The following is a 10083-nucleotide window of genomic DNA, read 5'->3' as shown; positions in this document are numbered from 1 at the left end:
AAATTTCTTAATGTCTTTTAAGATATTTTAATGTAGTATTTTATTAATTCTCTGAGAATGTCTTACAATGTGTTTTGATCATATTCACCCCACTCCTCCCTTCTTTTAAGATTTTTTTAACGAATGTTCAACTCCTCTGAAAATCCCAGCTGTCTTTCCCTGGGCCCTGCATTATTCTTCTCTTGTTAATGTATTAAAATTGACAGTTGATTAGAATGGCAAAAATATGACTCCTATTTCTTAGATGTCATTATTGTTCTTTGATTGGGTTATTGACTTTAATTGTAGTTTGAAAGACACCTGTGATTCGTATTCAAACCCACACAGTCTGATTTCAGAGTCTGAGCTCTAACCCACACAGTGAACTGGATTATTATAGAAGTTTCAAGCACAAATTCTTACCATGGTTCTTACATTTACTAATTGTATCATATTATAGTTTGTATTATAATTAATATAATCAGTAAATATTCATATTCATTACCATAGCATGTTAATATCTTCGATAATTCTGGCTTTGTTCACTCTTACTCTTAGATTTGAATTTTTCTATTAATGCCTATCCATCTTATTGCTTTCAGTAAAGACTGTGAGATTGTTTTTATGTCTAGAAATAGCTTTTCCCTCCATATGTAATAAGAATTTTAAGTTCAAAACTGTTTATCTCTCCACAGTTTGGTCATTTCTTTTTCTGTTATTGAAGAAAAATCTGTCAGTTTTACTTTCTTTCTTGTATAGATAATGTATTATAAGACTTATTAGTTTGTTTTGTTTTCTATATAACAGGTCTTGAATTCACTATATAGTTCAACCTGGCCTTTAACTTACAATAGTCCTCCTGCCTCATCCTCCTGAAAATTAGAATTGCAGGTGTGGATACCACACACAGCTGAAAGGTAGTTTTTCTGGTTTTTGTTTGTTTGTTTGTTTTGTTTTTTCAAGACAGGGTTTCTCTGTGTAGCTCTGGCTGTCCTGAAACCCTGAGATTGACTCAGTCTAGGAGAGAAACTGAGCTAGGCAGTGGTGGCACACACCTTTAATCCCAGCACTTGAGATCTCATGCCTTTGCTACCAGTATCTGGGAAGCACACACGACTTTAATCCCAGCACTAAGATGGCTGGATGGAAAAAGGTATATAAGGCATGAGGAGACAGGAACTAAAGGCTCTTTTGGCTAGAGCCTTTTGGGTGAGGACTTAGAGAATTTCAGTCAGAGGATTCATGGAGTTGGCAAGGTGAGACATGGCAATGGCTTGTTCCTTTGTCTCTCTGATCTTTCAGCATTTATTCCAATATCTGGCCCTGGGTTTTTTTTTTTATTTAAAGATGATTTAACATTTGAATTAACAATTATCTGTTCAGCTAGTACATCATTACATCTTTATTTTCCCTATTTTCTTCTAGGGTTTCTGTTAATATTTTCATCCTCTGTGTCTATTGACTTCTATTTTGTGTCCTTTATCTATTTGGTGCATTGTCCTGCACTTTAGAACATTTCTTCAGCTTTACTTTGAAATTTACTAATTCTTCCATTAGATTTGCCTAGTGAACTCTTTTCCCATTTAAATGGAGTTTAGAACATGCTATCCCCATGTATGTAAACCTGGTGTGTACACATCTATGCTATAGACTACTGGGTCAGAGAGGATGGGCACATCTAGCTTTACTAGAAAGACCAAATTGGCTTTCCAGTGTACCTATAGTGGGTTTTACTTTCATTCACAATATACTTGAATTCCGTTTCTTGGACATTCTGATAATGTATGTTGGGGCTTAAAAGTAGTTGTCAATATTATCTGTCTGAAATGGTATCTTTGACATGCAGTTTTTCTGTATGTTGATGAACATTTTTTTAAAAATCTTCTCTGAAGAGCTTTTTTCTTTTGCCAGTGTTTCTGTTTGCATTTGTTATTATATCAATTGTATTGATTTGTGTGTTGTACTGAAATGTCCTGCATTAGAATAATTTTCTGAGAGGGGGGATGTATGCATGTATGTGTTCACATAGGTATATAAAACATTTTCTTAGTATATGATTTATCTTAATTTTTAATGCTTTTTTTAGATAAACATAGTTGTTAATTTGAATATGAAGTAATTTAGCAGTCATCCCCTTCCCCCATCCCACTGTTGATTTTTGGTTTTGTTTTAATTTTCTTTCCTTTTTGGAAATAGGGCCTCACTGTGTAGATCAGACTAGTCTTATGGTCTTGAACACTCTGTGTACTTCAGGCTGACCTAATGACTTTGCCTGCAGAGACTAAGATTATAGGCACGTACCACCACACCATACTCAATCTTTTGGTTTTTCATATAAGAAATACTTTTCTGCTATACTGTTGTAAAATTTATGTTTTTGTCATGTAAAAGTATGTAATTTCTTTTTATATTTAGGACTATACTCTACCAGGCAGTGATGTCTCTATATTTGATACAGTAATGTTTTCTCTTTTGTTGTTAGTCCTTGTATTACTTCCTCCAGTTTTTGATGTGTGTGTAGGTGTGTGTGCATGTGTGCATGTTGAGGCTACAGGTCAGTCTTGTGAGTCATTCCTCAAGTGCTACCCATCATGTGTTTTGGCCAAGAAGGTCAGACTGGGTAGAGTATGCCCTAGGCATGAGATTACAAGTGTTCCACCATTCTTGGCTTTTTAAACAAAACAAAACTATGGTTTCTGGGAATCAAACTCAAGTTCTTATGCTTGCAAGGCTACTCCACTACCTGAGCTATTCCCTAGCCCTGCTTCCTCTAGTCTTTGGTAATTATTGATATTGAAAGAACATTTTGGGTTGTACATCAGACTCATATACACAAAAAATCTTAGTGGCATTGTTTGTACCAATGAAAAATGCAACAGATTCTAATTTACCTAATGGAATTGATACATATCCTAGAGCAGTGGAAATAAAAATCAAATGAAAGCTGCATACATTGAAAAGACCCAAACAAGCACAACTACTTTACAATGCTGTGTAAGCTCATCTGTTTGTTGTAGAATATTATTTTAAGATGTGTTACATTTGTTTAATGATGCAAAGATGTGTTGCTTTTCTTGTTGCATTTGTTTAACTCTATGAAGCTGTGCTACTTTGCCTGTCTAAAACACCTGATGGTCCAATAAAGAGCTAAATGGCCAATAGCGAGGCAGGAGAAAGGATAGGCAGGGCTGGCAGAGAGAAAGAACAAATAGGAGAAATCTGGGAGGAAAAAAAAAGAGCAAGAGAACAAGGAAAGGAAGACATCAGGGGCCAGCCACCCAGCTACACAGCCAGCCACGAGCTAAGTGAAAGTAAGATTTCCAGAAGTAATAGAAAGGTAAAAGCCCAGAGGCAAATGGTAGACAGGATAATTTAAAGTTAGGAAAAGTTGAGTAGCAATAAGCCAAGCTAAGGCCGAGCATTTATAATTAAGAATAAGCCTGTGTGTGTGATTTATTTGGGAGCTGGTGGCAGGCCCTGCACAAGAGCAAAACCCAACAGCAACATCTGTTAAAATATGTTAGAAATTGGATGAAGATTTCATAGATGCAGCATAGGGACTGGTAGGTGTTCTTTCTACACTTGAAGAAGTGTGTACTCTGTCGGGTGGGATTCTGCTCATGTATAATTTTGATTAAGTATAATTGGTTCAGTTCTTCATATCCTTCTTTCTTTCTCATGCATCCTGCCTCTTGTCTTCTTTCTTGGCCTACAAAACTACAAATTTTTACCCATTAACTCACCACCTGTAACCACACTGATCTACTCTCTGTTTCCATGCATTTGAAATATACATATATTTTAGATGCCACATAAAATGAGATCATATAGTCATATAATAGTTTTCATTCTGTTTCTGGTTTATTTCATTGGCTAAATGTTCTCAAAGGTTCATTTGTGTGATAAATGATGTTATATAATTTCCACAGTGAAACCCATTATTTTGTACAATTAACATATGCTAGGATCATTTTTTTAAAGACATAAAGTTAGGAGTGGGTAGGGAAATGGGAGATAGATCTGGGAGAAGTTAAGCAAAGGTGAATATGCAAATACATTATGTCAAATTCTCAAATAACTAATATACACTTTTAAATGTCAAAAAAATTAATAAGGAACCCGATTATAAAAATCTCATTTTTCAAGGTTGATTAGTGTCTTGCAGTTTCTTTGTTCATCTACCTATTGACAGAGATGTCAGTTGTTTCCATAGCTATTATGAAGAATGCAAGTACTTTTGCAGAAGGATAGTCTAATTACTTTCGGTGTTTTCAAGTAATGCACTATTATATAGGGCTTTGTATCCCTGCTAGTCTCACTTTTGTCATACTTTGGTTTCAGTTGTATCATAAACTAACTGTATAATGTTTAAAGAACGTAGCCTGTGAGAGCAAGTGTATTCTATATCTGCTCATTTTTGTCATGTCTAGTTCATTTCACGCCTAGTATAGCCTCAAATTTGCATCTGGTGTTTTTCTTTAGACTAAAGACCCTCCTCCAGCATTTCTTGTGGAGCAGTTTTCTGACAAATTCTCTGAGCTTCTGTTTGTTGGAATTCTGAATTTCTTAGAAAAACATCTGATCAAATTGCAAATTTTAGACAATGCCATAGATGCTTCCAGATTTATTTTTAGTTAACGTTTGAGTTAGCATGCAAGATGTTGAGTTTTGACATGGCATCTTCATATAAGGATTCAGGTTTTTTGGAAAGCATTTCCTTCCTCACTTTCCTCACCCCTCTCTTCTTCTAATTCTCCTTCAGGTAAAATGCTTACTTTATAAAGTATAAGTTGACTGTACAATCATTAGTATTTGGATGCGAATTTTGTTAACCCTTTCCAGATCATGTCACTTTGCTGCCTGACTCCTCCTCCCATTGTACTAGGGTCAAGGAATACCAGCTTATGTCAGTATTGATGGAATCAACCTGCTTAAATTCTCCAATTTCAGGAACTGTGGTGATCTGATATGGTGGTCTCTGTTATTTCATTTCACTTTAGCCCTTTTTACAGAGGCAAAATTCAGGCTTAACAAGGCACTCTGTAAAACTAATAGACACTTTTAACTCTTTGGAACATTATATATATATATATATATATATATATATATATATATATATATATATATATATATATACTAAATATATATATATTGACTAAATATAATATATATATATATATATATATATATATATATATATATATATATATATATATATAGTGACTAAAAGTTTAATTTTTGACCATGAGCAGTTAAGGTCACAAAGAAGAGAAAGTGGTTTTTATTTTCAAGTTAAATAGCATTCATTTGTCTATATTATACTTCAAGATTGAGTTAAAAACCTTTACCAGAGTATGTGCTTTCTAGTGTTGCATCATCATCCTTAGGTACCACTTTCCAACACCAGTCTCCACTCCTCTCATTCAGTCTTCAAGTCCTGCTTAGTTTACCTCCAGAGTGCATCCCACATTCTCACCTTCAGTGCTCCCAAATTATGTTTATCTCTTATTGGACTTACAGAATCATCTCTCCACTTAACTCTCCTCTCATCTCCTAAAGGTCTATTCTCCATGTAGCAGATGGAAGCATCCTTTTATGAGTCCATTCAGTTCCTGTCAGTTCTTGCTGAAAACAGTCTAGTTGTTTTAGTTCAGTGTAGACTAGCACCCAGTCTTCCCTATGGGTTACTATGCCTACCACGGTCTGGTCCTACCTCTAAGTGCCCTTCTATTTCATTCTTATTTAACTCCCAATAACACTATCCTCTTTGCCTTTCCATAAACATAAGCTACATTTCTGTCATTTTTATTGTTCTTTTGCCTGGACCTTTCATCTAGATATTCTTAAAGTTGTCATCCTTATTCACCCTGTGTTCAAAATCATACTACAAAGTACTGCCAAAGTGGCGGGTCTCTCCTTGCTCCCATCGTCACTCTGTCTTCACAGGTGATACATGGATACATGGATGCATGAAGACTGCTCTGGAGACTAAGTAAAGATTTCCAGCAGGAGTTCCTATCTGTTGATGGTGGCAGTACAGGCACCCATTCTTCACAGTATATTTTATGTCTCTTAGGTAACGGTTTACAATCTAATCTGTGTTATCCATTACATTATTAACAGAGTTACTGGAAGACTCATATTTTGTAACTTCCTTATAGTGAATTGTATACTTGCATTATGGAGTATATTATTTATGATTTCATTCTGTTGCTATCCTGATTTTACCTCTTTTGTTTTAGATTTAATTTGTATTCTGGTATAATTTAATGCATTCCTTCCTTTATTAAATTCTTTTTGGAATAATTTACAATATAAATAAATAAACCAAAAAGGTAACAATATTATTAACAGAAGTTTCACTACCAAAACAATAAGTTCTATCTGTAGATAAATCTACATTTAATAGTTTTATAGAAGAAAATTTGGCTTGTCAGGGCAGTGAACATCTGTGACATGGTTGTTAAGCAAGTCTTTTCTGGAATTTTCATTCTTCATTCACTACGTGTAGCATCCTTTTTGGTTCCAGGTATATACTTCAGGAATAAATGCAGCTCCCCACCCACCTACTTAATTTGTGCAGTGTTGGAGACATTGGAATCTTGCCTGATAAATTTGAATTTGAGACTCAACTAGTCTTTTAGATGCACAGTGAACTCCATAACTCTAATAAACACATCCTTCCTGTATCTGAGGAAAAGGCAGTCTGTAGTGCAAGAGGATTAAACTGGCTCATAGAAATAGATGAGACTTAAAGAGAACAATGACCTAGTTCTAATTATGTCTTTGTCTATCTTTGCATAATTCTTCTTTGTAGTCACTGAGATACTTCTATGCTATTTTAGTAAATTCTTCTTTTTTCTAAGTCAGTTCAAATTCGTATTGGTCACATTAACTAGAAAGGTCCTAACTAGGCTACAAATTTATAAGCAAAGTGGATAGTTGGAAAATCACGTGGATGTAGAACTATACCCTCACTCTAAACTTGGCGAGCCTGAGAGTCCACACAAATGTATAATAGAACATTTTTTGTTTTTAGCTTTTAAATTTATTTCTCTTACCAATTGTTGTTCAGAAAGGTAAAGTTATGATGAATTCAGTTCTGTAAACACCCAGATCCAGTTACAATTCTGCCTTTATTCTTTTCTTTTTGGCTGTGTGCACTCTTTTTTTTTTAATATCTCTTTCATACAATCATACAGATATATCTGGACCGAAGCCTCCCCTCTCTCCTCTCCTCCCAGTCTCCCTTCACCTCCAGATCTACTGCTCCTCCATTCCCCTTCAGAAAAGAACAGGGCACCCAGTGATACCAACTGAATATAACAAGATGCAATAAGGCTAGGCACAAACCTTCATATCAAGGCTGGATGAGGCAACCCACTAGGAGGAAAAGGACCCACAAACAGACAAAAGAGTCAGAGATACCCCCACTCCCACTGTTAGGAGTCCCACAAAAACTCCAAGTTAAACAACCATAGCATATATGCAAAGGACCTAATGCAGACCCATGGTTGCTGCTTCAGTCCCTGTGAGCTCCTATGAGCCCTGCTTAGTTGATTCTGTGGGCTGTGCTCTCCATCCAAATAGTAAAGATACAGTCAAGTTCTGAAGAGGCAGAAAAGATTGAATGTGAGCACCAACTGCATAATTTAGACACATTCTTTTGCTTTCAGTATCATTCCTAATAAACAACAAACTAACAAACTTCTGACTATTGGTGAATTGAATCCATTGATATTGAGAGATATTAATGACCAGTGGTTGTTCATTCCTGTTATTTTGTTGTTGTTGTTAGTGGTGGTAGTAGAGTGTGTGTGCGTGCGTGCACTTCCCTTTAGGTTTTGCTGGTGTGAGACTATCTATAGCCTGTGTTTTTGTGGGCATAGCTAACTTCCTTTGGTTGGAGTTTTCCTTCTAGTACCTTCTGTAGGGCTGGATTTGTTGATAGATACTCTTTATTGACTTTGTCATGAAAATATTTTTTTCTCCATCTATGGTAATTGAAAGTTTTGCTGGATATATTAGTGTGGGCTGGCATTCATGGTCTCTTTAAGAGTCTGCAAGATGGCTGTCCAGGCTGCTCTGGCTTTGAGAGTCTCCGTTGAGAAGTTGGGTATAATTCTGATAGATCTGTCTTTATATGTCTAAAACTATGAATTTATGTGTCATCCTTGTACAGGAGCCATGCTAATCTTCTCTGTGTCCTTCAAAGTTTAGTATATGTGCTGCCAAAGTCAGCACTGTGTGCACTGTTCTTACCCTCCCAGAACTTTTTTTTATCTCTCAAATGAAGAGAGGACCTGCTTCCTATTGCACCAATACCCATGCAGTATATTTGGTGGCATTCATAGGTTCTAACAAACTTGCTCACTCAGCACTGTTGTTGTCTCTTTGTGCCAGGGAGTGCTCTAAATGTTTGAAATATTCAAGAGAAGACACAAATGTACCTGCTTTCAAGGCAAGTCCATTTCCCAGGAAGCTGCTTGTGGTTTGGGCTGAAGTGAGAAGACTGTCGCATGCCATGGCACATTTCTCAGAGAGCTCTCCCGTAATCCAGCTCCTTCCCTTTCCCCATTTATTAAAAATAGATTTTTTTTCTCACATAATATATACTGGTTACAGTTTCCCCTCCCTCTACTTCTCTCAGTTCCTCTCCCCCCCCAATCCCAATCCACTCCCTTTCTGTCACTCATTAGAATACAACAGACTTCTAAGGGATACTGATAAAATATATAAGATAAAACAAAAAGTAACACATTGGAATTGGGTAAAACAAACAAATAGAAGGAAAAGAGCCCAGAAGAAGGCACAAAAACCAGAGATCCACTCATTTGCACACTCATGGAATCCCATGAAAACACTAAACTGGAAGCCATACTATATACTCAAAGGACCTGGTACAGACCTGTGTAGGCCCTGTGAATGCTGCCCCCAGCATATGAGCTTTGTTCATGTTGATTTAGAGGACCTATTTTCATGATGTCTTTCCTCCCCTCTGACTCTTAGGCTCTTTCTGTCTTCTCTTCTGCAGGGTTCCCTGAGCCCTAGAGGAAGGGTTTGATGGAGACATCCTATTTAGGGCTGAATGTTTCAAGGTCTTTTACTTTCTGCATAGTGTCTGGCGCTGGGTCTCTCTATTTGTTCCCATTGCTGCAGGAGAAAGTTTCTCTGATGATGGCTGAGCGAGACATTGATCTATGAATAAAGAAAAATGTCATTAAGAGTTATTTTATTGCCGGGCGGTGGTGGCGCACGCCTTTAATCCCAGCACTCGGGAGGCAGAGCCAGGCGGATCTCTGTGAGTTCGAGGCCAACCTGGACTACCAAGTGAGTTCCAGGAAAGGCGCAAAGCTACACAGAGAAACCCTGTCTCGAAAAACCAAAAAAAAAAAAAAAAAAAAAAAGAGTTATTTTATTGCTACTTAAAAAAACATTAGTATTTGGTTTTACTATAGATCCTTGGGCTATCTAATCTCAGGTTCATGGTCATCCAAGCAGTGTCAGGTATGGGTTCCGTTTCATGGAGTAGGTCTTAAGTCATACCAGTCATTGGTTGGTTACTCCCATAAGCTTTGTGCCATCATTGCCATAGCATACATATCTTGTTGACAGGACACCATTTTAGATCAAAAGGTTTGTGGCTGGGTGGTGTTTATGTTTCCTTTTTGTTAGCATACAGAGTATCTTCCTGTATTAAAGACACTAGGACATAAAGGTGAAGGCTCTGTACAGGCACCAGCTCTACCACTCCATGTTCAGTGAGTTGTGTGGGTGTTGTATTCAGCAATGGGCCCTTGCTCTCTCAGTTTGTGGAAAGCAACCTATAGAACTGGCAACAGCCTGCATTGTTTGGGGGTTCCCATGGGACCCCTTTGGCCATAACTCAATTAGATGAAATCCAGTCCCAGTACTGGAAGCTTCATTTGGTGATAAGAAATGTCAATTGGGCTTCTGTCTCCCCTATAATTTGGCAATTTCATTTAGATCACGTTCATATATGTATATTTATTTAGGAAGTTTCTACTGTATTAGGTTTCTGTACTAACCCCCAAATAACTCTTAATTTTGGCTGTCTCTCACAGTATTCCCTCCCTTATCCTC

General features: G+C 36.8%; 1 non-coding gene across 1 annotated transcript; it reads right to left on the bottom strand.

Moving 5' to 3' along the window:
* Positions 1-8118: 8118 nt before the first annotated feature.
* On the bottom strand, positions 8119-8223 carry LOC128104809 (U6 spliceosomal RNA). The gene has a single exon (XR_008216112.1). It is a non-coding gene; the product is annotated as a U6 spliceosomal RNA (small nuclear RNA).
* Positions 8224-10083: the final 1860 nt, after the last annotated feature.

This window comes from Peromyscus californicus, unplaced genomic scaffold (assembly GCF_007827085.1).
Source record: "Peromyscus californicus insignis strain IS unplaced genomic scaffold, ASM782708v3 Scaffold_8__1_contigs__length_139910024, whole genome shotgun sequence".
In the NCBI taxonomy this organism is placed as follows: Eukaryota; Metazoa; Chordata; class Mammalia; order Rodentia; family Cricetidae; genus Peromyscus; species Peromyscus californicus.
This window is presented reverse-complemented; position numbering and strand designations above follow the sequence as displayed.